Source organism: Sphaerodactylus townsendi, linkage group LG03 (assembly GCF_021028975.2).
Source record: "Sphaerodactylus townsendi isolate TG3544 linkage group LG03, MPM_Stown_v2.3, whole genome shotgun sequence".
Lineage (NCBI taxonomy): Eukaryota > Metazoa > Chordata > Lepidosauria > Squamata > Sphaerodactylidae > Sphaerodactylus > Sphaerodactylus townsendi.
The window spans coordinates 111,433,550-111,459,669 of NC_059427.1; the positions used below are offsets into that span (position 1 = coordinate 111,433,550).

A 26,120-nucleotide genomic window follows, 5' to 3' on the forward strand; every position below is an offset into this window, starting at 1 on the left:
ACTGCTGAGAGGAGGGCGCAAATAAGGCAAAAATCACGTGGCAAGATCACCAATTAGTAACCCCCTCTCGGCACACACAAATAATTAGTAACTTACTCTCGGGAACCTGTGAGAACCTGCTGGATCCCACCTCTGGCTAGGCCCCTCTGTTCTTCGGAGGAGGACCTACTGGTGATCCCTAGCAAAAAGCGATCAGGCTGGCCTCTACAAGCCCTGGCCCCTACCTGGTGGAACAGGCTACCAAGGGAGATCAGGGCCCTGCAAGACCTGCAGAGTTTTCGCAGGGCCTGCAAGACAGACCTGTTCCACCAGGCATTTGGCTAGCCTGGTTGAGTACATCATGCCTTTCCATCTGGCCTCCCATGGGTATGAAGGGGGGAGGGCACTTGACGCCATTGTATGTTTTATGGTTCCTGTTTGATAGATTGTATATGGAGTAGTTTATACTGTGTTTTAAATCTATGTTTTATTTTTGTTGTTCATCGTCCTGAGCCCTCCCTGGGAGGGCGGTTTATAAATCTGATTAGATAGATAGATAGATAGATAGATAGATAGATAGATAGATAGATAGATAGATAGATAGATAGATAGATAGATAGATAGATAGATAGATAGATAGATAGATAGATAGATAGATAGATAGATAGATAGATAGATAGATAGATAGATAGATAGATAGATAGATAGATAGATGCCTCCAGGTGTGTTTGTACAAAAGTGATGAGGGTAAAAACAACTTGTATACAGCAAACTGGTATAGCGATGATTAAAACACTAACCACAAAAATAATAATACACTGTTTCGGTATGATATACATTTTGTCAGATACTGACCCTCAACAATATCTTCCAGGGAGATTACTCACTTTGCTGAGGTATATACTACATGTTTTTACTTGTCAAGAAAGTGTTCCACAGGAGCTTTCAGTGAACTGACCACTGTGTAACAGATAAACATCTTATTGCTGTGATCAGTTTGGGAAGAGGCTTGTTTCTTTGGCATTGGGAGCTGTTGCAGTGAAAACAGCGGGCCAAACATGGGTTATGCATGAAGTTCCTCCCACGCATTCTCTGCATCTCAGCTGAAGCTTTTTCGTAACTCAGTAGCCTAAATATTCAAAGGTGGCTCCATTTTAAATGGCAATAAATGTTACAGAAACAGAATGGTTGTTTTTTGGTGCGTGTTCAGGGGGGGAAAAGAAATCCAACATTCTTGTGACCTTTTTGTATATACAAATCTATCAACTGAATCCTCCATAAAAATGCAGCATTCAAAAGAGAAAGGGGCAGGGGCACGAAAACAGAAAAGTGGTGGTGCTTTTCTGAAATGGCCACAGAAATGCTGCACCAGAAACTTCCTCTGATATGCTGGAGATCACCATCCCCATCACTCACAGGCTGTCAGGTCTGCATCCCAGACACACACATGCGCGGAATTTTAAGCACAGCGAGTTGCTTCCGGGACCTTGCTCAATAAGACAAGAAGCTGTTTTTGTTCAGAGCTGCTCATCCTGTGGCTGAAGGTATAGCAAAGCGACGAGAAGGAAGGCAATTACCAGGGATCCTACACTGTCTCTTACTGGAGCATGCAGCTCAATAAATGGATGACATCAGAGTGCAGTAGAGGTGGCAGCAGCTGCAGCAGCAACAACAACCACCCGGTGACGTCTCTGAACAGACAGAGGAGCTGTAGGCAGCAAAAGAGAGTCAGAGGTGGGGGGAAGGGAACTGGGGAAAGCCATCAGGATATTGATTGATCATCATTTCACTGTCGGCCACCCAGAAGCCACGCTGCAACCGACAATGGAGGCATCGGATAAAGAGCACAGTGGAGGCTGCTCAGATGTGAGACAGAATGTAAGTGAACCATGCGTACTCTATGTATGTCAACATCTGCATCAGGACGTGCTCTGGGCCTGGCCCTGTATCAGGAAGTCAGAGGGCTGAAATCAGCTGAAGGGCCGTTCCATCTCAGGCCCAATGGGAGGCATCACGGCCCCAGAGGCGCGACATTTACCTTGACGTCATGGTGTCCAAATGATGGTTACCCATCCCATTAAAAAGCAGCTCAGTGATCGTGCCTGAACTCCTGTGCTTCTGGACCCTTTCCAAGAGCTCCAAGCAGAAACTCAGCTACTGAGATTCAGACAGCTCTGGTGAATGTTTGGGCTCTGCTGGGAAAATGAACTTGCTCCTTGTTACTCATACAAATGTATATTTGTGATGCAGACCTAAGATGCATGATATGGTTATGAACAACAGCAACCACAGACCAAGAAGGTCTATTAAAAGTCAGGAAGAGAAAGCACCGCAAGGCCTTGAGGCCAAGTTGAATCCAGTGTAATTACATCTGCCCAGCACGAGTATTGAATGAAAGCGCCAGATTCTGGGCCTCATTTTAATTGTGTGATAAGTAAAAGTCTCTGTGATGAAGCAGACAGAGCATATCATTCCAGACAGATATACTGTTTATTTTAATTCATCTACTGCGGACTTCAAACACATTGACGAACGATTCAGGCACTCCCAGCAACGTGTCCATTTTGGCTCAGAACTCTGAAACTAGGTTGCAGCAAGTCGGACGCGTATCAGTTCCTTTCACAGTGAGTAATGTTTGAAATGGGATACGGGTGGAGCAATGGGCAGTATTAACACTACCCTTTTTACATAGTAAACTAAAGAAAACTGACTACAAGGAGGATGGGCTATGGGACTGGACAGTGGACCTTACCCTGTAGCATGTGGTCTCCTATAGGAATGGACTCTGTGCACATAGGGTTTTCAGCTGGAACCCCTGATTTAGCAGAAGTTGCTGATTTTGCACACAGACCTTACACATATAGTGTTTACATGCACAGGGTATGTTTGCACAGTAGATTGAACACTTATAGATTGGGTGGGTGTCACCAAAATGTTATTTATTTATGTTAGTTTAGGGGATTTATGTGCTTCCTCTCGTGGTTCTCTCCCTTGAGCATTCAATCTCCTCCAATTTGTGAGAAAAACATTACTGACTTTGCAATGTGGAATGAATCAGAGCAAAGGAATATGGAGAAGGGTTAAAAGAAATGTATATTCTATGTAGCAAGCCCTTACAATTAAAAACTCCCCTAAGATTGTCATAGTTGCATAAAAAAGACATGATTGGGTTGCAGCTATACTGTCACTTCTTCATATTTTTGAGAATATTAAACACACTGCAATGATGCAAAATAAAAATATTATGATAGGTAACACCATTTCAGAGGTAATCGTGAAAATTGCATTGACTAGTACTAAGAGTTCAGCTGCCAAAACAAACAAACAACTTCATGGGCATGGGAAATATCTACTAACACAAAGACAAATTCCCAGCATTCAATTCCAATCTGTTAACATTCTGTCATATTCTAATGTGACCCAAGAAACAGAACCTAGGGTGGGGCATGTCTGATAGAGGCAAGCTTCATTGTTAATGGCTGGAGTGTGAGGGGGGAGGAAACACATCTACCCTCCACCCAGGATAACTCTCCCAAAATATCATTGATTAAATACTTGTGACAACCTAGTTCTCATATCAGGCTGCTCCACTATTACAGATTTTTGAAAGCTCTACTCTGTCAGCTGCATGCTCTGTTCATTTACTCTCCAGAAACATATCCTCCTATAGTGATTTCAAAGCCAAAAGGTTGTTTATCTTTTGGATTAAAGATATACTAGAAAAACACAATTGTCTTGCAATATATTATCAACAGCCAGGCTGTTTCCTAGAGGCTGCAGTATATAAAATGGCAGGCAGTGTGTTTTATAGATGATGACATGGTTTTTTGAGGGTGGTCATTTTAATGGTTATTCTTTTTTGATATTACACTTATTTGTTAGTTATTATATGTGTCATTAATTTCTGTTGGTTTCAATGGGAAGCTGTAACTCCTCCCCCTTTAACTGGGATAAATTCTCAAAAGACTGTACCTCTTAATTCTTCCTGCCAAATTTCACGAGTCTCCGTATTGTAGGCAATGAAAATTCTCATTTGCAAAGCAGCGTCAGGAGATGTTTAGCAACTAGTGATTACCAATTAATATTCAAGTATGAGTCAACCAATTCAAATCTAAATCAGGGTCACTGGAATGAGGGGTATTTTTAAAGCAAACTAAAACGTGTGGGTGAGGGGAACTAAACTCTGCCCCTTCTCATGTCTTACCCGGGGCTTGAAAGAAATGCAACACAAACACAACACAAAGATGCTGGAGGGAACAAAGCTTTGCTGCTATCCTTTAATTTTTGTTCAAAAACCGATCCCTCATATTTTGTGTATCTCTGAATGGAAGGTTGCATGTTTTTTTCCTTGGGTTAATGGCAACTGAAGGAGACATTTTTTCTTGAGGAACTGGCATGAGGAAAAAACCCTTGTGTGGTTGCCCAGCTGCATTTTAAGAAATAACACATATGTGGAGAGGTTTTTGATCTATCACTGATCTCTAATGTCTCATCTAGTTTAACCTTCTCTCTCTCACTGTCTCGTGCTACTAATTGTCAGACATACATTAGGACAGAGCAGGTGAATGACGTATGGTTTGCCTACACTCTCCAGCCAGTTGTGCTGCCTGCCTGTATGCCAGTGTGAGCAAGCATAATATTTAGTTCTGTGTAACTAACAACAGTGCTGGCTATTGCCAAGAGGAACACGTATAACATTGGCCATGCCCAATTTGAAGCAGTGCCTGCTGTATGCCAAACCATGGGAACACAATATTTCTTCCTACCAAGTGCAATACCAGTAAGAACAGAATTGCAAGCAAACAAGAATTACTGCTGCTTACATAAAATCAAACAAGTAAATAATGCATATGTTTGGCATACACATATTATAAAAAGAGTCCTATTAACCCAACCCTCTTCAGAGAGGCGAACTGTATGCAGTTCTGCTGATTGGGAAACATCTCTATCAGTTTCATATTTCATATCTGCAGAGTCACATACTTCACTTTTCATCCTCCCTCTAACTGTCCTGTGGTCAGACAACCAGAACCCAAAGCCAAATATGACTGTTGGGACGAGTTATAACAACCGTATTAATTTACAGGCAATTTGGGTTCAAGTTTTGCTTAGTTAAATCTGAATTGTTTATTTGCATTTATTTAGATGCATAGGCTCTAGAGCAGCGATGGCGAACCTTTTCGAGACCGAGTGCCCAAATAGCAACCCCAAACCCACTTATTTATCGCAAAGTGCCAACACGGCAATGTAACCTGAATACTGAGGTTTTAGTTTAGAAAAAACAGTTGGCTCCAAGGCACGCATTACTCGAAAGTAAGCTTGGTGGTAGTTGGTGGCTTGGCTTTGAAGCAACTGTGCAACGCTTCCAACAGGTGAATCACGACCCTAGGAGGGTTTACTCAGAAGCAAGCCCCATTGCCAGCAACCAAGCTTACTCCCAGGTAAAGAATTGTGCTTTAGTTCGTCGCATGAAAATCAGTGAGGTTTAACAGCGCTTAACAGGGTTACCTACACTGCTTCCCCAAAACTAGGTGTTAGGTTTAATGCTAATAATGGAGCCCGGCGGCCCAGGCTAGCCTAGATGTGTGTGGGGGGTGGGGGGCACTCTGTTTGTACGTGCCCACAGAGAGGGCTCTGAGTGCCACCTCTGGCACCCGTGCCATAGGTTCGCCACCACTGCTCTAGAGAGAAAATGCAAGATTTAACTGCTGTAGATCAGTGGAGAGGATTAAACCTCAAAGAAAGACAATTCTAGCAACCCACACTAACAATATTGTACTAGAATATCTCAAATAGCACAGAGATTAAACAGATTTACCAGTGTCATTGACCAGGATGTAAGGGCCATTACTCATACATGAGAACATTTTCTCCTATAAGAGGGAATGGCTGCCTATTGATGCAGAATGTTAACTTGGAAACAGCGCAGTGATGGGCTGCATCACCAGCATGATGAAAGTCAGTAAGGTACAGTGGTTAGAATATTACAGCAGGGAAAACCCAGCTTCAAATCCCCTACTTGCCATGAAACTATCTTGGTGATCTTGGGCCAGTCATTTTATCTTAGCCTGATTTACTTCATGTGGTCATTCTGGTTATAAGAAGGAAGGCTCATACACACCATCCCAAGCTCTTTGGAGAAAGGACAGAATAAAAACTATTTATTCATTTATTTAGAAAAAGAAGAAGAGTTTGGATTTATACCAGTTCCTTTCTTTCCTGTAAGGACACTCAAATGGTCTTACAAACTCCTTTCCCTTCCACTTCTCACAACAGACACCTGGTGAGGTTGGTGGGGCTGAGAGGGTTCTGAATGAACTCTGACTATCCCAAGGTCACCCAGCAGAAATGTGTGGGAATGGGGAAACCAATCTGATTTACCAGATAAGATTCGACTGCTCATGTGGAGGAGTGGGGAATCAAACCTGGTCCTTCAGATTACAATCCACCTGCTCTTAACCACACACTACACTGGCACTCGAATACATTTATAAAATGCATATGTCACCTAGAGAGATGGTCATGTATATTCCACCACCTCAACAGTGAACAACCCAAACTCTACCTCCAGAGACACCATGAGGGCACTTCTTCTCAATGCAATCCCAGAGTTCCAACCTCCCTTCCCCTTCCAAAAGCCCTCTCAGATTTTGGATGCCAGGTGAGGGTGGATGGGTGGGAGGAAGGAAGGAAGGAAGGAAGGAAGGAAGGAAGGAAGGAAGGAAGGAAGGAAGGAAGGAAGGAAGGAAGGAAGGAAGGAAGGAAGGAAGGAAGGAAGGAAGGAAGGAAGGAAGGAAGGAAGACTTTTTTTCTGTCTCCTTCTTGGGCCTTGTTAGATCTGGCGGACAGGGATGGGTTTTGAAAAACTGGCCTGGCCTGCACCATACTTGACCATGGTAATTGCCTTTCCACCGCCAGTTTGTAATTCTGATTCAATATATCTGTAAAATGTGGTTCCTACAGATGTTTGACATAAATCAAATGCTATTTAACATTTTAATTAATAACTTGGATGAAGGTGGAGATTATACTCATCCAATGCACAGGAAATGTGAGGAACTGCAAATTCCACAGGGGACAGTATTATTATTCACAATGACACTACAGAACTGTGTTATATGCCATAGAATACAATTAAAGAATGACAAATGGTGAAGTATTACACAATTGAAAGATAAATTCAAATGCATAAACCACAAAAAGGAATGAAACTGGCTAGCTTCTACTATTCCTGAGACAGCTTTAGGGATTAGAGTGGATCACAATCTGAATCAAAAATCAATAGCACGGTACTGGAACAACAACATAAAGCAAATGCTAGAACAGTGTGTCCAGTTTTGATTACCATATTTTGAGCAGGATGTATGTAAATTTGGAGAGGATTCAGAAAACAGCCATTAAGATGCTGAATAATTTAAAATATATGTTACCTACGAGAAAAGGACAGAAGAACTAGAAATGTTTAGCTTGTGCAAGAGAAGGTCGGAGCAGAATGTGACAGAAAGAGAGGCATGACTGTTTTCAGCGACTTAAAAGGCTGCCATATGAAACTATCTCATCAAATGTTTACCAAAGTCAGAACACTGACCCTTAGTGTCATCCCAGGCAGGGATGAGGATCAATGGGTTCAAGCTACAGTAGAATAAGGATTGTTACCGTTTGTAACATTGCTGTATGTCTTCTACACAATCTTTCTTCGAGTTATGTTTGCCTCCAACCACATGGAAAGAAAGAAGCTTGTTAATTAGAAGCTCATATGTGATAGTACAAAGGTGTATGTACTGCAGAAGGTGTATTGATATATTACTCAAGCAAGTGAGCCAAGTTACATGATGCAGCAAAAAGTTTGTCACAAATCTATGTGCTTGCACAGCAACTTGGGTCAGAAACAATACCATCCCCCATTCAAGCACTCTAGGGTATCTCCTGTCCCGTCTATATGTCCAGAAAGATGGGGTGCTGGGTAAGCTCCTGTACATGTGAACAGCAAAGGTGGTAGGGAGGCAGAATAACATATTGTTCTGGAGCTTTTATAATCCTCAGGAGCTGTGCTGCACTTGGTGGTATTTATAATTTTAGGATGCAGAAGCCCCCTCTATTCAATAGGAGCCAGCTGAAAAACCTAATGCAATATTTCATCACACATCTTCCCTTCAATGAGAAGGTATACGACTGCATCACAGCTTTACAATGTGGTACCCCAATACCATCTAGTGTACCAGGATGCCTGAAGGCACTGCTGTCCCACCTTTGCATCAGTCTGCTATCTACAATACAAGTTTGGAGAAATCTTGCCTCCTTTCTCTCCCTTACAACCAAGGTGGTTTGTTCTTATGTCAACAATACTTTTGATTTCATTGTAGGGCTTTGCCCATCAGTCTCACCCAGGCTACTACTTTGAAATGTCCACCGTAGACTTTTCATAATGACAGAATGCAAAAGGGGATGTGTTGAGTGAGAGGGACTCCCATTCAGTTTGCACCAATGACAGAATGGGCTACTTCAGCAATGAATGAAAGACCAGTTTCAGAAAATTGGCAAGGTTGAAGACAGTGGTGTATCTGCCCATGTCTCTGGGCACATGCCATCTGATCACGTGGGAGGTGCAAAATCGGCCTCCTAGTTGACCAAAGAGTCAGCCTCCCCAATGGAGGTACGGAGCAGGCTAGTGCATTGGATTATATTTTCAAGCCTCCTGTCACCCCCAAGAGCCCCACCCTTCCCAAAGGAGCCCAGAAAGCAAAAACCCCCAACCCCGCCCACATGCAAAAGCATGTAGAGTTGGGCCTCCCTGAGCTCTAACCCTGCTTCATCCCATTACTTTTAGCAGGCCTAGTCCTGCCTTGAACTATCTTTTCAAGTTATGGTGAGCATTTCGACAATAACTTGAAAAGATAGTCCAAGGCAGGACTGGGCCTGCTAAAAGCAGGGGGATGGGGCCATATCCCTGATCTCCAAGGTCAGTGCCTTGGACTATGTTTTCAAGATCTGGTGATCATTTCAACAACATACCCACGAGCCTTTGCTAAATATGAAAATTACTAATTGAAATGCTCACCATAACTTAAAAAGATAGTTCAAGGCAGGACTGGGCCTTCTAAAAGTAATGGGATGAGGTCATGTCCTGGGTCTCCAGGCAGGCCAGGGGGTAGGGCTGAGGATATGCCCAACTCTGCAGGTGGGCGGGGCCAGCACATTTCAGCTCCCTGCAGCAGGGTGGGTGGGGCGCCTGGAGGAGGCTTTGTCTCCAGGTGCTGTTTGTACACCTTGGTTGTACATGTTGTCTCTTGGCCTTTATTCACTATTAAACTCACATAATTGAGAAGCTGGCTTCTGCTGCTCAGGGCAAGTTGGGTATAGATGAGCTATGTGGTGTGAGGTTAGCTGCCCACATTCAGAATATAAACTGATGTTGAACAGTCCTGGGTCTTGTGTATTAATATTACTCATACCAGCCTCAAAGGCATCTGAATTGTAAGCAGTTGGACCCCTCCTCCCACTAAGGGGTGCCGCAAAGGCTCTCCACAATACTGCTTCCCACAAAATGGATGCCTCTCAGAGAGTTCTAGGATCCATCTTGTGTGCCAAGCCTGGTTAAGAAACCAGTTGGTTGCTGAACTTTCCCCCTGATCCTAAGGTGTGTTTGACAGGACAATAGCGCTAGCTAATCTCCACTGAGTCATCCTAAAGTGATTTAATCACTGTTTTGAGCAGACCATTACATTCTCTACTGTACCCATCCCAGCAATCAGTATTCAAGAGAAACAGGCTTTCTTTTGGGTCATAACAACTCATCAAGTCTCTTCTGTCTTTTTGCTTGAATCCAGGAAAAGCTATCAATTTTTTTCTCTGGCTTTCCTGGCTTTGAGAGTCCATACCTCATACTATCTTGTGACCCATTTGGGGGTATAAATATTGGTTCTTTGGCCATTCATTGTGTGTGTGTGTGTGTGTGTGTGTGTGTGTGTGTGTGTGTGTGTGTGTGTGTGTGTGTGTGTGTGTGTGTGTGTGTGTGTGTGTGTGTGTTCTGGATCTGTGCATGCACCCTCACTTGTGTGTGTGGACTGTTTTCTTTGCTCCTGGTCATTTTCCTCTTTAGTGCTGCTTCCCCTGGACATCCCTTTAAGACTGCTAACTGCCATCCATCCCTGAAACCCAGTCCAATGTTCCCCTTTTGTTAGTCAGGTTTAGTATGCTTTGTATGCTTATGTTCATTGCTTAAAATATATTTCTTGTTTACTATTTTCATTCTTTAATAAAACCATATTGTAATTACACAACTGCCTGCTCACTGAAAGTTTTCACCAATTACTATCCTGATGTACATAGGTTAGTGATTCCAGTTACCATCTCGAATTCCCTGCTTCCAGCTAGTCCCACCAACTAAAGTGGAGATTGCCTATTTAAGGTAACAGATTAGTGGTGGATCCTGCATGTCTCAATACTGTGTTTTCAGGGTGCAAACATAGGGAGACATCCCGGTTTGAAACTCTTTGGTGTGTTTGAGTGTGTGTGATTTCCTGTGTAAAGCACTGTAAGAGTGACTATTATGACTGGGAATCTTTCTCCCCTTTTCACCTCCTAGGATTATGTTGTTCAGCCAACCCTATTAGTTCACAAGTCCATCCAAATGGCTGTGAGGCATAGTAGATTGCAAAGTGCTTTCCTCTTTTGCCCCAACTTGGGGCTATTCCGGATGGATCTTTTGTGCAGTAAAAAAAGTGCTTTGATAGGGTAGGAATTACTTTAGAATGGCTGTGAGTTGCAAAATAGGAGTTGCCAGTGCCTTAGATTTGGTTTCCTGAGGTTTGTGCCCTTCAGAAGAAAAGCTTTGAGCGCCCGCCATGGCATTGGCCTTGTTAAGGTTTGCCTTGTTAAGATTTGCAAGCTTTTCCCGAGCTGAGCCAGGTACCCCTCCCTTCTGAAAAACTTAGGCATTTTGGACCAGGTTAACTCAGTTTGGTTCCTGATCCTCTTACCACTCTGAAGATCCCCTAAGCGATGGCTGTAAGTTCAAGAGAGTTCATTTCCCCCTTGCAGCCTTATCAGACCAAGGTTCTTTAGGATATGGGCAGTTCTTTCCTATCCCTGAGCCAAATGTTCCTTGTTATCTATTCAGTTCTACAGATGTTCTATGGTTTTTCCTGTGCCTGTTTCTGCCTCTGTGGGGTATGTGTACTTCTGGGGATGGGATATTTTCCCTCAATCATTCTGCCTTGCACTTTATTCGAACTTCTGGAAATTCCTCCATCCACAGGTCCCCATTAAGAGGTGCCAACAGCAGGGGGGCTTTAAAAGCTGCTTAACAATCAAGGCTGTGTATCTGTGTGCCATAGAAGCTGCATATCAATGCAAGGCTGTGTCTGTGTGCCACAGAAGCCAGATTGCCAGGACTATGGTTTGGTTGTGTCAGGGGTGCAATTGTTAAGCTAGCAACACCAAACTTTCAGGGTATCTTTAGGAGACCCTCCTGATGATACCACCCAGTTTTGGTGAAGTTTGGTTCGGGGGGGGCAAAGTTATGGATCCTCAAAGTTGTAGCCCCCATCTTTTATAGCTCCCATTGAAAACAATGGGGGATGGGGCACCCCTTTGAGAGTCCATAACTTTGGACCCCCTAGACCAAACTTCACAAAACCTGGGTGGTATCAGTAAGAGACTCTCCCGATGATAAATTTGGGGGGGGGGGTGCCTGCTGATCCTCAAAGGTGTAGCCCCCATCTTCTATTAACTCCCATTGGAAACAATGGGGGATGAGGGCACCACCTTTGGGAGTCCATAACTTTGGACCCCCTAAACCAAACCTCACCAAACCTGACTAATAGCATCAGGAGAGTCTCCCAAAACATCCCTGAAATGTTGGTGCTGCTAGCCTAAGAATTGCGCCCCTGCATGCCAAAAACCAAAAACCACTTAAAATATTTGAAAAAAACCCACAAACGGGAGGCGGAGCTTCGGACATGTAATGGGGAGTTTGAACCCCCCCCCTTACATACGTCCTTGACCTGAGGTCAGATGATGTCTCTATACTTGTCCCAGTCTCTACAAAGTTTTCACCCACCACTATCTTGATACACATAGGCTATCGATTCCAGTTACATCCTCTCACTCTCTGCTGTCAGCCAATTCCCCTAATTAAAATGAAGACTGCCTACTTATAACAGACAAAGTTTGGCCTAGCAGTCATTGTGGCTGTGGAATGCAGTGCCTGTACACTCCCTTCCTGGCTTCTTTATATTTGTTGTGAGACATGTTAACAGCTGAGGTTTTTTTTGTTTTTTTGGTTAATGCAAACTATAGGTCAAAAAGAACCACATTCTTTCTGAAGTGAGAGAAAGAAGTACCTTGACTCACCATAGTCACAGGAATGGATGAGATATGTCAGATTCTGCAGCCCTGCAAGGATGTTTGACAAATGGAAAGTAGAACATTCATTTTCCTAGTTTTTACCTTACTGTTTCATTCCAGGGAATACTCTTCTTGGCCAGTGAAGCATTATAGATGGATTAGCACAGATATTGCAGCTTATCATTCTATATGGTAGTCTTTTTTAGAATCCCCTTGCATCATGAGATAATGCATATGTTGATGAATCTATGTTAATGCTTATGGACAGAGATCTAACTTCAAGGACTAGTCAGTTGCCATCAGTGTGTGTGGAGCATCACTGCACAAGACACCTGCCTTTCATAATCTATCACTGAGGAAACATGTGGACATTTGGAATCCTACAACACAGGAGTTCCTAATCTTGTTGATCCTGTGTAGGCACTTTTGACATTTTGCTTCCTGAAGAGGCAAAAGTGATGCTTCTCTTTTTGGACTTTCCATTTCTTTAAACCTCAGCCTCTAGAAATTGATGGGGCTTTATCTCAATTCCAGGTTGACTACCGCTAGAAGAAAATCAGTTGTCATGTGATCCGCCAGAGGGTCTTCCATGGTTCCAGAGGAGTCGCAAAACACATTTTTATGCCCGTAGAGTGAGCTCGCCAGAAACATACTGAGTGAATCCATATTCCCATCCCATAAGTTAGATGAGAGGAAGGCAGGCAATTTTCCTGCCTCACTTTCTTACTGCAGCACTCTGTATCTCCACAACTGTGTTCTTACATGTTGACGGATCAAAAGGAAGTGTGTGGAGCAAACTGGGAATGTGCAGTGGGAGGGGGAAATAGGCAAAAGTCTCCCTCTCTCTCCTCTGCAGGTAGAAAAGCTGTTCCAGAGGAGATGCTGATTTGACAGAATGTCATGTTAAGAACCTGCTACTTCATTCAACTTGAACTACTGATACTGAACTATTTTGCAAACTGAGTGTTATCTGGTCATTAACAGCAGGTGATACATGCAATGTTAAAATATGGGAGCCAACAGCATGTGTATTGGAATGGTGCCTTGTTTTAAACCATAAGTGTTCACATGAGATTAAACCAAAATCTTGTAAAACAAGGACTGGTCCTTAGAAAGAAAAGTCATGAGAGTACAATAATACATAGATCAAATATGAAGAATGTGAGCACTGGAGACCAACCTCTATTCATTGCAGAGCTGTAATTTAACAGCAAGGTTGAGTCAATTAACATTAGATCTCCCCCTTTTGTGAATAGTGCCCAGCATCTTCTTTGTTCGATGGGTGGGGGAGAATTATAGCAGTTACCAGAACATCTCCATAGAAAATCTGTTCCAATAGAGTTGAATAGGCTTTAAAAATTAAACAGCATCTTTGCAAACCACCCAGGACTGTGATGACAAACCAATGACACATGTGTAAAGGTGACATACCACGTTTTGTGTAACAAGCCAGCATTCACCAAGGCTCAACAACTCTCAGTTTGAGTAATTTTTTCAATCATTTGATGTTTCTTTATATACTTCATAGCACCACACATGACTGATACATGTAAAGAATTGTGTGTGTGTGGCGGTGGGGGGGGGGGGATGACACGCCAACAGAGTCAAGTTAGGCATTTTCTGAATTTTTGACATACAGATCCCAAAAAATTCATCATCACTGACCTGGGATTTGTCAGTGTTCCAATGCTTCGGTCCTAGCCCACTGCCTGCAGATTTGCCTTTCAATTACTAAGGCATCTGTGAACCATCCAGTTGATATATCAGGACAAACTGCACCATGGACACATGCACAAAAGGCTGCGGATGTGGCAATGATAGATATGGGTCCCAAACAATTTCACAGGAACAAATGACTAAAATACTTGGTCTTACTTGGCTCAATGGTATCTGTCACGCCTCCTGTGAACACATGTATACATAAGTGATACCTACACATGTGAATGATCGTGTTGTAAAGCTCTATGATGTGCAAAGCATCACATTCCAATTGAGTAAATATGGGCCACAACCAAAGCCCCAGTGAGATAAAATGGTCATTTTATGAGTCCTTTATCCATTTCCCACAGAATAAGGCAGCCTTCAATTTGTATCAGCTAATTCAAGGAAGTATCAGATTGCAAACTCAGTGGGGAAAGGCGGGACTATTTTAAACTCTTCTTACCCTTCCTTAGAAAAGTGGAGTCCATATCCTCTGTGGGGCATCTTGGCAGTGCCTCAATACAAAAGACAAACTACAGTCAGCTTCCCACAGGGCAATCTGTTGCAGGAATGGAAGTGCTGGATATGAAAAATGCCGATCCCAGCTGTACAGGTAGGAACATGTTTCCTCTTGATGATCATTTATGAGTTTCAACTAGGCAGCACAGGCTGGCATGTTTGTTCCTGTTGTGGGAATTTCAGCTTTCAGAGCAAGTCATCCAGTATTCACTGGTCCAAATGATAACTTTTTTGTTTCAACATAGCTCACCGGGCACACTGAGGTCTGAGAGAGGTTTGTTCCTACTTCCACTGGGTATCAGGAACTTTCATAGGGTATTTAGTGGCACAGAAATTATCCCAATAAATTTTCCCCTGGGATCAAATGTTGGATTTTTTTTCCTTCAATCTCACAGGCTGATCAGATATTCACAGTATTTAGTACTGGGAACAAATCTCCCCCCACTCAGTTCAAGTGCAGCATATGCTTTGGCTCATTTGTAAAAAAAATTAAAATCTTGAGTCATGTCTTATATAAGCACCTTTCTGTAATGCCTGCTCTCTGTGATTTTTATTTCATGGGTCAGCAATGCCCATCTTTTTCAGCCTGGGCAGGCAGGCTCTACCAAGCCAAGCTCCTTGAATAATATTATACAGGGAGAGGCAAGAACCTTATGTAGGGAGAGGCAAGAATGGTGGAAATTAGGGCTGTGATATAATTTGGCCACCCCTGGCCATCTGTCAAAGATTGTGAATGGCTGTTCTTATTTTGCAGCAAGACTCTGAGCCGGATAGACCCTTAGTCCCTTTTAACTCTTATATATATATATATAATCAATAACAATCTTCAAACAATAATATGAAGAAGAGGGAGACGGCATGATTTTTAGAAGACAGGATTTTCACAAATCAAAATAAACTAATATATAAATAAGACACTTTCTAAAGGGCAATGCTGAGATTCAGCTCAGAACAAAAATAATTAGTGGAGTTCCATAAGAGTAATTCCTGAGGACAATTTATTCAATAATTTGTTTGTAGCCAAGATAATAGAAACACAAAGATGTTGCTGATGAAACCATGATGGGAGGTATCATTAATACTGACAAAAGTTGAGAATTAATTGTGTAGGATAGTCTTGATGGTTTAACAACCAGTGAAAACAAATGTGTTGAGTGTATTTCATTCTCATTCGTTATTTGTGCCTTTAGGATATAAATAGGGAACAAACACACCCGGGGCACTATAAACTACTGAATTCAGTATTAAACTCTATAGATTTGTTTGGGGTTTTGTGTTGTGAAACCACCATTGCAAGAACTCAAGTGAGTCCTTGGATGCTGCCTGTGTTTACCTTTGTGTTACTGCTGCTTGGAAGAGCTCCAGTTTCCACGCACTTTCTTGAGATTATCTTGCCCAAGCCTTGCATACAAACTCATTTTTCCTCAGAAAAAAAGCCATTTTGGGTGGAGGTGATTTGGATGGAAGAAACAGTAAAGGAAGAGGGGTTATGCAACCCCACCAACACAATTCTTCTTCAAACAGGCCCCTTCAATTTTTTTCATTTAAAAACACAACTGTTACTCATAGAGTTGGGACAGGACTGTAAAGGCATCTACACCATCACCTTGCTTAATCCAAAACCAGAGTATTCTTCCCAGAGGGCTGTCCATGATCTGCTTAAAGAAAGGGATAGATCAACACTAAATATTATGCATGGTGTGGAGAGAATGGTTTGTCCCCCTCTTCAAATACTTGCGGACAACCAATGTACTTCTTCACACAGTATATAATTTACAAGTGGAATTGTGGAGCCAACTGCTACAGGATGTAGTGACAGCCACTGGCTTAGAAGATTTTTAAAAGGGACAGATAGATTCATGTAGGATAGGTCTACAAATGGGTATTACTTAAGTTTGGAGATGATACATCTCTGAGCACTGCTTGCTGGGGCATCAACAGGGAAAAACTTTAGCCTATGTTCACTCCCAAGCCTCTGGTTCACCACTTTGGGAAATGGGATGCTGGATTACATGGAATAAATATTTGAGCCAGTAGGGCTCTTATATTTTGACAAAGTTTCAGAAATGGAATTTTAGAGAAGGAATTATGGTTTTAAAGTTGTATTTATTAATGCTTCAATTGTGATGTTATTTGTATTGTTGGAAGTTGCCCTGAGTCTGGGCATGCTTAAATCAAATCAATAAATAATTGAAGTTGATATATTAGGAATGATGGACTTGTCCAAAAAAGCTAAAATGTTTAGCACTAACTCAAAAACCAGGTTTTGCTTTTATGCTCATTATCTGGAGTGTGATTTTTCCAGATGGACTATGGTGTAGCAGTGACAGATATTTGGAAGTGGGAAACCAAGGCTCGTATTCTTCTCAATGAAGTTTACTAGAAACTTTGGCAAGTCAGTCTGTTTCAATTTACTCTACCTCGCAGAAGGTTTCTTTCAAAGATAAAATGTACACTGAGCTACTCTCAGTGGAAGGGCAGGAAATGAATCAATGACTTTACTTTAAAAAAATGCAGCACACATGACTCACTCGTTTGAAATGCCTTTCTAGAGTTGTTAATAAATGCATTCTTTTCCCCTACATAGGTGTGTGTGTATATATATGTATGTATATATATGTGTGTGTGTGTCAAACCAATCACTACCTTTGTAATTCCCCTTCCCTCTTGGTTCCCCTAAAAGGGACACCAAGTATGAAACAAGTTTTTCATAGTTTCCTCTACTGCATTATCTGCAGTAACTACTGAGAAACCTAAAAATTTGCAGATAGTGTTGCTTAGCGCTTCCTTGGTTTTATTACATGTTTGGGTTGACCATCTTATTATGGGGGTTGTGTTGATTGCCTTATAATTTGAAAATGTGGCAGTTAAGGTCTCAGTGAAGGAAAGGATGAGTGGGAGGTGATCACTAATAATAGAATCACCTATCCTAAAGGCTTGGAGGTTGGTTAGCAAGTGTGGAGACACGAGTATGTAATCTATTATGCTGCACCCATGGGAAGAAATAAAGGTAAATTCGCCTGAATTTGGAAATTTAATCAATCCATTCAGCCAGAATTTGTTGTGTAAAAGGGCCAATTTGGCTAAGTGAAGCCCATTTGAATTAGAAATGAGATCCTTAGAAGTCCTTACATGTGGTGTGAAATGTAGCTTAAGGAGTTCTTGATCTATATCTTCTTGGGAGAATAATTGAATAGGATCATTTCCTACCCTAGCATTGAAGTCCCTCGTAACTACTAACTCTGACTGGGAATACTTGGCTTCTAAGTCACCTATAAAATTTGACAATCTTCTCCAATCACTATCATTAGCTACTGACCCATTTCTTGGGGGAAGGTAGACATTCACTAAGATAAAGCTTTAGTTATTATACAGTATTCTGATCGCCTGCGCAATTGGTTCACACACATCAAGTTCAGATGAGGTGATTGTATATATGTGTGTGTGTGTGTGTGTGTGTGTGTGTGTGTATATATGTGTGTGTGTGTATATATGTGTGTATATATATGTATATATGTATATGTATGTGTGTGTGTGTATGTATATGTATATATGTATGTGTGTGTGTATATGTATGTATATGTATATATGTATGTGTGTGTGTGTGTGTGTTGTAGTGTATGGCAGTGGTTCTCAACCTGTGGGTTGGAACCCCTTTGGGTGTCGAACAACCCTTTCACAGAGGTCACCTAAGACTCTCTGCATCAGTGTTCTCCATCTGTAAAATGGATAAATGTTAGGGTTGGGGGTCACCACAACATGAGGAACTGTATTAAAGGGTCACGGCATTAGGAAGGTTGAGAACCACTGGTGTATGGCATCTCACTCATGCTGTTAGCTGTTCAGCATATTATGATTTGAATATGATACTGGCCAGTTTGATAGGTGTGGTGGCTGCATAATGCCCTAGGTCAGTCCAAAGACTTTCTTGAGTGACTTTCACATTACCCCCAGCTCCAATGACTCTGTAATATCTAGACCCATGATTTGTAAGATCCAGTTAGAGCTAATTGTGAATGAATCCCAGACAACAGAATTAGTTATATATTTCCATTTTATAATATTGAATTTCTTTTGATATCCTTTGTAGGCAAAGTACCAGTTTTAAGAAGCTTTAATGAGTTCTCTACAGGAAATGATAGGCCCATATATGCACTCAAACACCAGTCAATACATATCAAAAGGCAACCAGTCCAAAGAGGATGTAGAAGTTGCTCGCTGTTCACATGTGTAAGCACTGCAGTGATTCCCACCCTCAATGCTCACTGCCAAACTGGACTCATGCAGCTGTCATAATCCTCCCTCACAAAGAGCATTCAATAATAGGCTGACTTTTCATTTGAACACTGTGATTTATTTTGACATAATGCGCAAGGCAAAGAAAGGGGAATTCATTAGGGTGAAATAGATTGCTATACAAATGCTGTTACAAATAAATTCACAGACAGAAGGTGGTGATAAGGGACACCTTAAAGACACAGGTGTGTGGCATGGCAGGGGCACATGGCAGAACCTTAACTATGAAAAGCCAGCTGCTTAGCCTCGGTAGTTTCTTCTCAAGCCCACAGGACTAGCACAACTGCTTCTCAATTAGTGCCAGTTGCATCAGTACTAACAAGCTCTTTTTTCATTGTGACAAATTATACAGCTTCAACAGAAGATTCCAGTTGCCTAAGGTGCAGGCAGGTGAAGGAGTGCAAATCTGATTCTGACTGATGTAAGGTGAGCATGTAAACATGATGCGCTTAATCAATTTCTTGTGCCATTAAGGTCAATCTGTCTTGGGAATAGTTATTGTTTTCAGTGACCAGTTGTGTGAGATAACATTACGCAACAGGGGCAGGGTGGGGAATAGTTTATCAACACTGGGGAAGCTCATGATAGCCCATTCTGGTTTCTTTCTCATTTTGGATACGTGTGTGGTTATATCCACATGATATGGTGTTCCGTTAGTGTCCTGTAGTTAATAATCTACAACACACTCAGACGTATAATATGAGCCAAAGAAGGATGGTAGTGCCAAAGTACTCCACTCTTTGCCATCCAATTATTTTCTCTTGCAGTTTAAACGATAACTGAAGCAGGGGTCCCCACCCCTGTGGTTACCTTTAGAATTCTGAGAGGGAGTGGTCAGTACTACCCATGTCTGTCCTCCAGAACAACAGGCAATGTGAGGCTACAGCAGGATGGCCAATTGGTCAAAATCACCATCCTCACTCCTGTGCTAGTGCAGGTGGACCTCTCAGAATTTGCTCTGGAAGAGTTGAGAGGGGCAATTTTAGCAGATCCCTGCTCTTATTGTAGTACCTGTGGCACATGACACACTATTCTGGAGGGTTCCTGGATCCTCAGGGGGCTGTGGGAGGTGGTGGTAAAAACTGCCTTGGGATTCAACCTGTTGACTTTAAGTACTGAGTTGTGCTTTAAAGTAGTTGTTTTAAGATGAGATGAAAATATTTGAAATAAATAAACATAATTTTTCATTACTTTATTTGTAAACCACATCATTCTGGTTGCTGAGTTAATTGCTATATCTCATGCACTCATTCTACAAAGATCCCAAGGTCTCTTTTTGGAAGAAATGGCAGCTACAGTACCCAAAGTTGTAGTGGAGCCATTTTTCCAATATGTATTGCTTCATACTAGGCATTAGCTTTCAGTAACTTGATCTGGGAGCATTAACATGGGGGGTACTTAGCCTGGTAAGTCTGGACTGGGTATATTCAGGTCTCAGAGCCCTTTACATATACAGAGTGTAGACAGTAAGTAGGCTGGCGGGATGAAGACTTTGCATCTACCAAGTCTAATACAAATCCTAAAAGCCTGGTTTTCTCTTTCTACCTGGTCAACATTCTGATTGCACCTTCCAGTTCAACTGGCTGACCCCAGTAGTCCTGAGCCAGGATACGTACCCTCAGATCTGGATTTGAATGTAATTGCCCCATGACAGGATCAAGGAATTTTCACCTACCATTTTATTACACTTTTCCAAGAACAGTAAATCCCCAAAAGAGTCACACCTTTTCTAAATGAATTGACTTCAATGGCCTCAAGATCAATTAACTCTGTATAAGAGTGCACTGTGTTTGACCAGATTGTAATTAATGGTTCATTTTAATGATGTGTTTGTGGCACTAATTCCTTACAAGCTTCTGTCTAAATAAGCCCATGCTAACTATCTGTCCACCTGCCTGCCTACATTTTATTGTCAGGCTTCTCCTTATATGCATAGTTGTATGGGTTTCTTTCTCACATTCTTGTGATGATGACACATCTAAATAACTCAGTTGGCCTCTCTGCTATATTTCTGGCAGTGAAGGGCACTTCTCATACACCTTGATGCCTCTTTGCCAGCTCTCCAAGGTTTTTGGCAGATATCCTTTCTTTATGGGACTCTCTTGGTGCCAATTCAGTTGCAAGCTACATCCTAATGACCAACACATTGCTTCTTCTTTCTTGTCTTATTGGCAGCTGTCATCTATTCAATAAAGATCCTTTACTGCAGTCTGGCAGAGATCCATTATTGCTTTGGTCAGCCATTTACTAAAAGTGCCAACTCCAAATCCAAAAACGGTGAGTCACAAAACATCTTAGTGTAGAGTGAGCACTAAATACTAAATTGCCAGGACACACAGCTAATTCTACCAGTTATCTCTTTACAATTTCAGTTCTGCCCTGTGAAATTACAGCTGGAAACAGAACTCTATAAAAGCAAGATCAAAACTTGCTTAATGAAACGCTCAGTACATTTCCTGCAGAATGCAGAAATAGTACTAAGTATGGTTTCAGAATTAGCTGAACTATGAGAATTTCTCAGTTACAGTATATTTTAATCTTTTCAAGTTCTGTGTCCTGTGTGTATGAAAAATATAATGCTACCAAATATAGCTGGATTTGTTCTTACTGGATATATAGTATATAATTTCAAATAAATCTAAAATGGTGTTGATTTTTTCCCTACTTTGTTAGATCCTTCCCTGGCTTACTGCAATGAAATCATGGAAGTACTTGCTCTAAGCATGTTTATGATGTCTATTAGTTAACCACATAGATAGCTTTTCACTTCTGTCTTCTTTCCTCTGGCCCATGCTGAGCATAGTTTTTCTGAAAGTGCAGATAACCAAATTAAAAAGTGAGAGAAATTAAAAATGTCTGTCTCTATTGGAATCTTTATGCCATAAACCATGTGAGTCACAAAATATCTCAGTGTAAAATGAGCACGAAATATTCTTTCTGTCCTAACCACTCTGTAACATATACTATTGGCAGCAGAATATGGATCAGTATCAATTAGAAATGAGAGTACAATAGACACTGTGTACAGAGGATGCTGCATGCCATCTCAGTGAATAGATATTATCTAGAGTGACATAAACTGATTCATTGGGATGCAGATGGCTGCAATTTGATAACCCCATGCCAATGAGAGCTTGCTAACAAGTGTTAATGAAACTACATACTACAGTTAATGAAACTACATACCAGAGCCTCAATTTTTACATTCATGGAGAACTCTGGCTGCTGCTATGAGACTATGTCCCTTCTAGTTTTCCTTAATCACATCTAACTGGCAGCACATTAACTGTTTAATGAACCAGAGTCATCTGAGGGCACGGGCATATGAAGTGACACAATCAAAGGAGATCCTAATCACACCCCTTGAAGATTCTGGGAACCTCAGTATAGGGGGATATCCACAGAGGCACATGCATTTTTATGGATGTACATCTATAAAATAGTTTTTAGTCAGTTTATTTTTATTACAGGCAAACAGTGGAGAAACACTGGATGCTAAATTTGAAATACAATCTACAAAGGAAAAAAACCTACTGTTTTGGATGAAGACATCAGTACCATGGACAGCACTCTGGGGGAAGCAAACATCAGAACCATAGACAGCACTCAGGGGAAGCAAGGGACATCAACAGAGGGAAGGCAAAGTCAATGGCTCTGAAGAGCTTGCAGAGCTTGCTGGGTGACTGGAAGAGAAAGGCCCTGGTCCAAGTCCTACTTTTGTCATTTCTTTTCACATTTCTACATGGGACACTGTAGAAAATTCACCAAAGTAATAGGATATGTGCATCAGATATGATATAGGTGGACACACTATCATTTCAAAGTTAAATTTAATACCTAATGTAACTCTTTGCTTGCACTCAACTAGATTTCTTCCTCTGAATTGTAAGGAATAATGGCTACCACATGCATAACATGCAGGATACATGAAATGTCATCTCATCATCCTTATCCCTGTCTCTTATCCTTTTCCTGTCTACCTTCTTTCATCTCTCCCCCTGCCAACAAATGTAATTCCACTTCAGACCATTAAGCTGTTTGTGGTTTCATTGACATACTATTGTTCTGACCAGTTGTATGTCCATGCTTTGCTAATATTTTGGAAAAACAATTAAAAATGGGAACAAGGAACAGCCTTCTTTACTAATAAGCATGCTGTCCCACTTCCTTCAGACCATATTTGCATATGAATGGAGACAGCTGTGGCTAAAATCTGAATGAGTTGTGACCAAGAATCTAACGGAGACTATCAGCCATGTAAAACATTTAAAACATTCTTCCACAACTTGATGAGGTTGATGTTTTTGCTGTTCACCAAGAACGACAAAATCCAGGAGATTGACAAACACCCAGTGGCCATAGTAAACAATTGGAGGAATACATTCATTTTGTAGATCACAAATAATGAATGACTGATGCTCCTCTTCAGACTCCAGTCCCATAAACTCAAACTAAATTTAAGAATCAGGCATTAAAAGAGAGATGCTGTAGCATTACCTTCTGGTGCTTTTAATCTCTTTGTCCCAGGAGTACTTAAAACAGTTTGGCATTGAAATTTCTTAAGCTGCATGTAAACAATGTCTTTGTAATGTGGGATATTTATTCACTCAGTTCCTAGGATTAATTAGAGATACAGTAATAAAAGGGACTTACTTTTAAACTGAGAAAAATGGGCTACGTGGTCAACAAATTAATGGTATGAAGTACGCTTCCTTCAATTGTCAGCATTTAGTGTATCCCAGTGTTCTAAGACAATTGCTGAACTAATTACATGCTTATCGTGTATCTATCTCACCCTCATACAAATATGGTACAATCTGGGAACGGCAGGAAGAGTAGTGCTTCTACTATACTAGTTTGAAATGGGTATTGCCCTGTGTTGCACAGACGCCAGGGAATGAAAGCAGTGCAAGCAAACTGAATAAAGCAATGGAACATTGTGTTCAGAGTAGTTGTTGTTTCTGTTGTTGTTGTTGTTGTTGTTGTTATGTTTCAGCATTCACTGTTGTTTTTTTCCCAGCAGTTATGAGGAGACCTTGAATCACCAGCAGGCCTACAATATGAGAACTCCCAGATTATTTGCATTGAAACAAGATCCTATTGCCGCAACCCGTGGTTTGCAGAATATGCTTTGAAAGAATCTTTGGATTAAAATGTCAGAGTGAGATGACTCATCCAGCAGCGTGTCATACTTGACACTCATGGAATGTCAAATCCCTGAAGTTATCTGTTTGGTATCCATGGTATTTAGTATGTCATATGTCCCTGTTTTCATCCTCAAATAGTATCTTTTTTTTTATCAGCCCTTGATTCAGCCCTTGGAGCATAGCTATCACAAGAAAGTGCAAAAAATGCTTCAACACAGATTCAGACATTCTGCTTAACTAAACATAGCACTAAAAACAGTAAATTAATGCTAAATAGAAGCCACCTGGGATACAGCCATAACATGAAGCTACATTTCTCCAGAGGGAGTTATATCAGGCAATTGCAATGATGGTAGCTTATTTCCTAAAGCTGCTGTTAGTTTGCTGAGACAGAACCACCTCTGCCTACAGGTAGCATTACTGAGATATTAGAGCCAACACAACATTAATCAGACAAAATTATCAAGACACATGCCTTCAATTACAGCATCTAAAGCAATGAGATCAGCAAGCCATCACTTACATGAACAATTATGACACTCACATGCACACAGCAGTATTCACCAATAGGCTGGGATAGGGGCATTTCTATCAGCATCATCAACAAAGCCTCCACTTGCAAATAACTTTTTGAAATTTTTCACACATTTCACAAACTGTTGAGAGCAGAAGGAATGTTCTACTAGATTAGACCAAAAAAAAAGTCTGTCTAGCCCAGCATTCTCTCTCTAACAGTGGCCCACCAGATGCTCCTGGGAAGCTTACAAGCAAGGCTGTTTACTTGTAAACATTTTAACAGCTAAACCAACATCACAAAGGCCAGATCAATCAGACACAGAACACAAAATTGTCACACTGGGCACAGCTATGCAAGCAGCATTGCCAAGTCTCACAGCTCAAATATATGAATCTAACTTCCAGAATCTTTAAGAAAGGATCAGATAGAGGATTTAATCTGAAACATATGTACTTTGAAGGAAATCCTACCCAAATAAATGAGATTTATTTAAAAGTAAACATGTTTAAGGTTGGGGTATTAAAAGAATAAATTCAAGCATCTTAGTTGAGCATCAGTAGAATATATTTTCAAGCCCTTTTTGTTGTCCTGCCGAGTCTGAAAGTTTTTTTCCGAAAATAATAATGCTTGAACATAATACAGGTAATTAATCACATTACTATGGAAGAGTTGGCACTCTTGGGGAGGGTGAAATCTATTTTAGAAAACTTCCCAATAAAATAGTGAGATTTGGCAATATGTTGTATAAAGACATAACAAAAGGCCATTCAACACTTTCTGTCTTGCACACGGCTGCTATCATTTATCTATTGTTTGCCCCATATTTGCCTTTCTGCCCTGCCAAGCACAAACACATTTCTTGGAGAGAGATCCCATTAGCATCTACAAATGTAGGAAGAAAAACGGTATTCTTTCATACAAACAGAAATTCTGATTGTAACAAACTGCAGTTCCTAGGGCATAAGATACTTCCGGGAGCTTGCCTCAGCATTTCAGCAAGCAGCCCTATTTATTATAGACAGAATATAGCAATATCCCATTTTGTGTTTTCCCTCACTACCTGGACCATCTGTCACTTCTGTCTGTAATCTCAGTATGTACCCCCTGCCCCGTTTTTGAAAGGGTGGCCTCAGAGGAAGCACAAGTCCTCTGTCTGAAAGTTGGTTCCTGGTACATATGTTGCATCCACTGCACTGTCACATTTGTGCTCTGCCTCCACCTCAGTAAACTTTATTTGAACACACAAAACATAGACAATACACACATATATTGGTTCTTCTGTGACAGTTCTACAGAACTCACATCACTTCGGATGACATTTGTGAAGAGGATTTTCTTCCATTTAAACAGCAAAAAATGTCAGAAAAAGAAATGTCTCTCTCTTTCTCTTTTTTTACAACTTGTGAATGATGAACATCCATGGAAATAACAACAATGATGGACAGACGAAACAATATGTTTCCACATACAGTACATTGTTTCAGTAGAAATAGTATCTCCATATACATCTATATAAATGTACAATAGTCTCACAGTGAGTCAGCAGGAAACAATGTTAGATTATCATTGTGGTTTGTGCCTGCCCAGCAGTACAGACCACCATAAATGCGCAA

General features: G+C 41.2%; 1 protein-coding gene and 1 long non-coding RNA gene across 4 annotated transcripts in view; one reads left to right on the top strand and one right to left on the bottom strand.

The window, feature by feature from the left end:
- Positions 1 to 26,120, bottom strand: part of SHISA6 (shisa family member 6) — a 339,241-nt gene that overhangs the window by 230,275 nt on the left and 82,846 nt on the right. The gene's annotated exons all lie outside the window — the stretch shown is intronic.
- Positions 1,672 to 25,153, top strand: LOC125428387. The gene is made up of 5 exons (XR_007243820.1): positions 1,672 to 2,603; positions 14,502 to 14,641; positions 19,196 to 19,269; positions 21,019 to 21,120; positions 22,314 to 25,153. It is a non-coding gene; the product is annotated as an uncharacterized LOC125428387 (long non-coding RNA).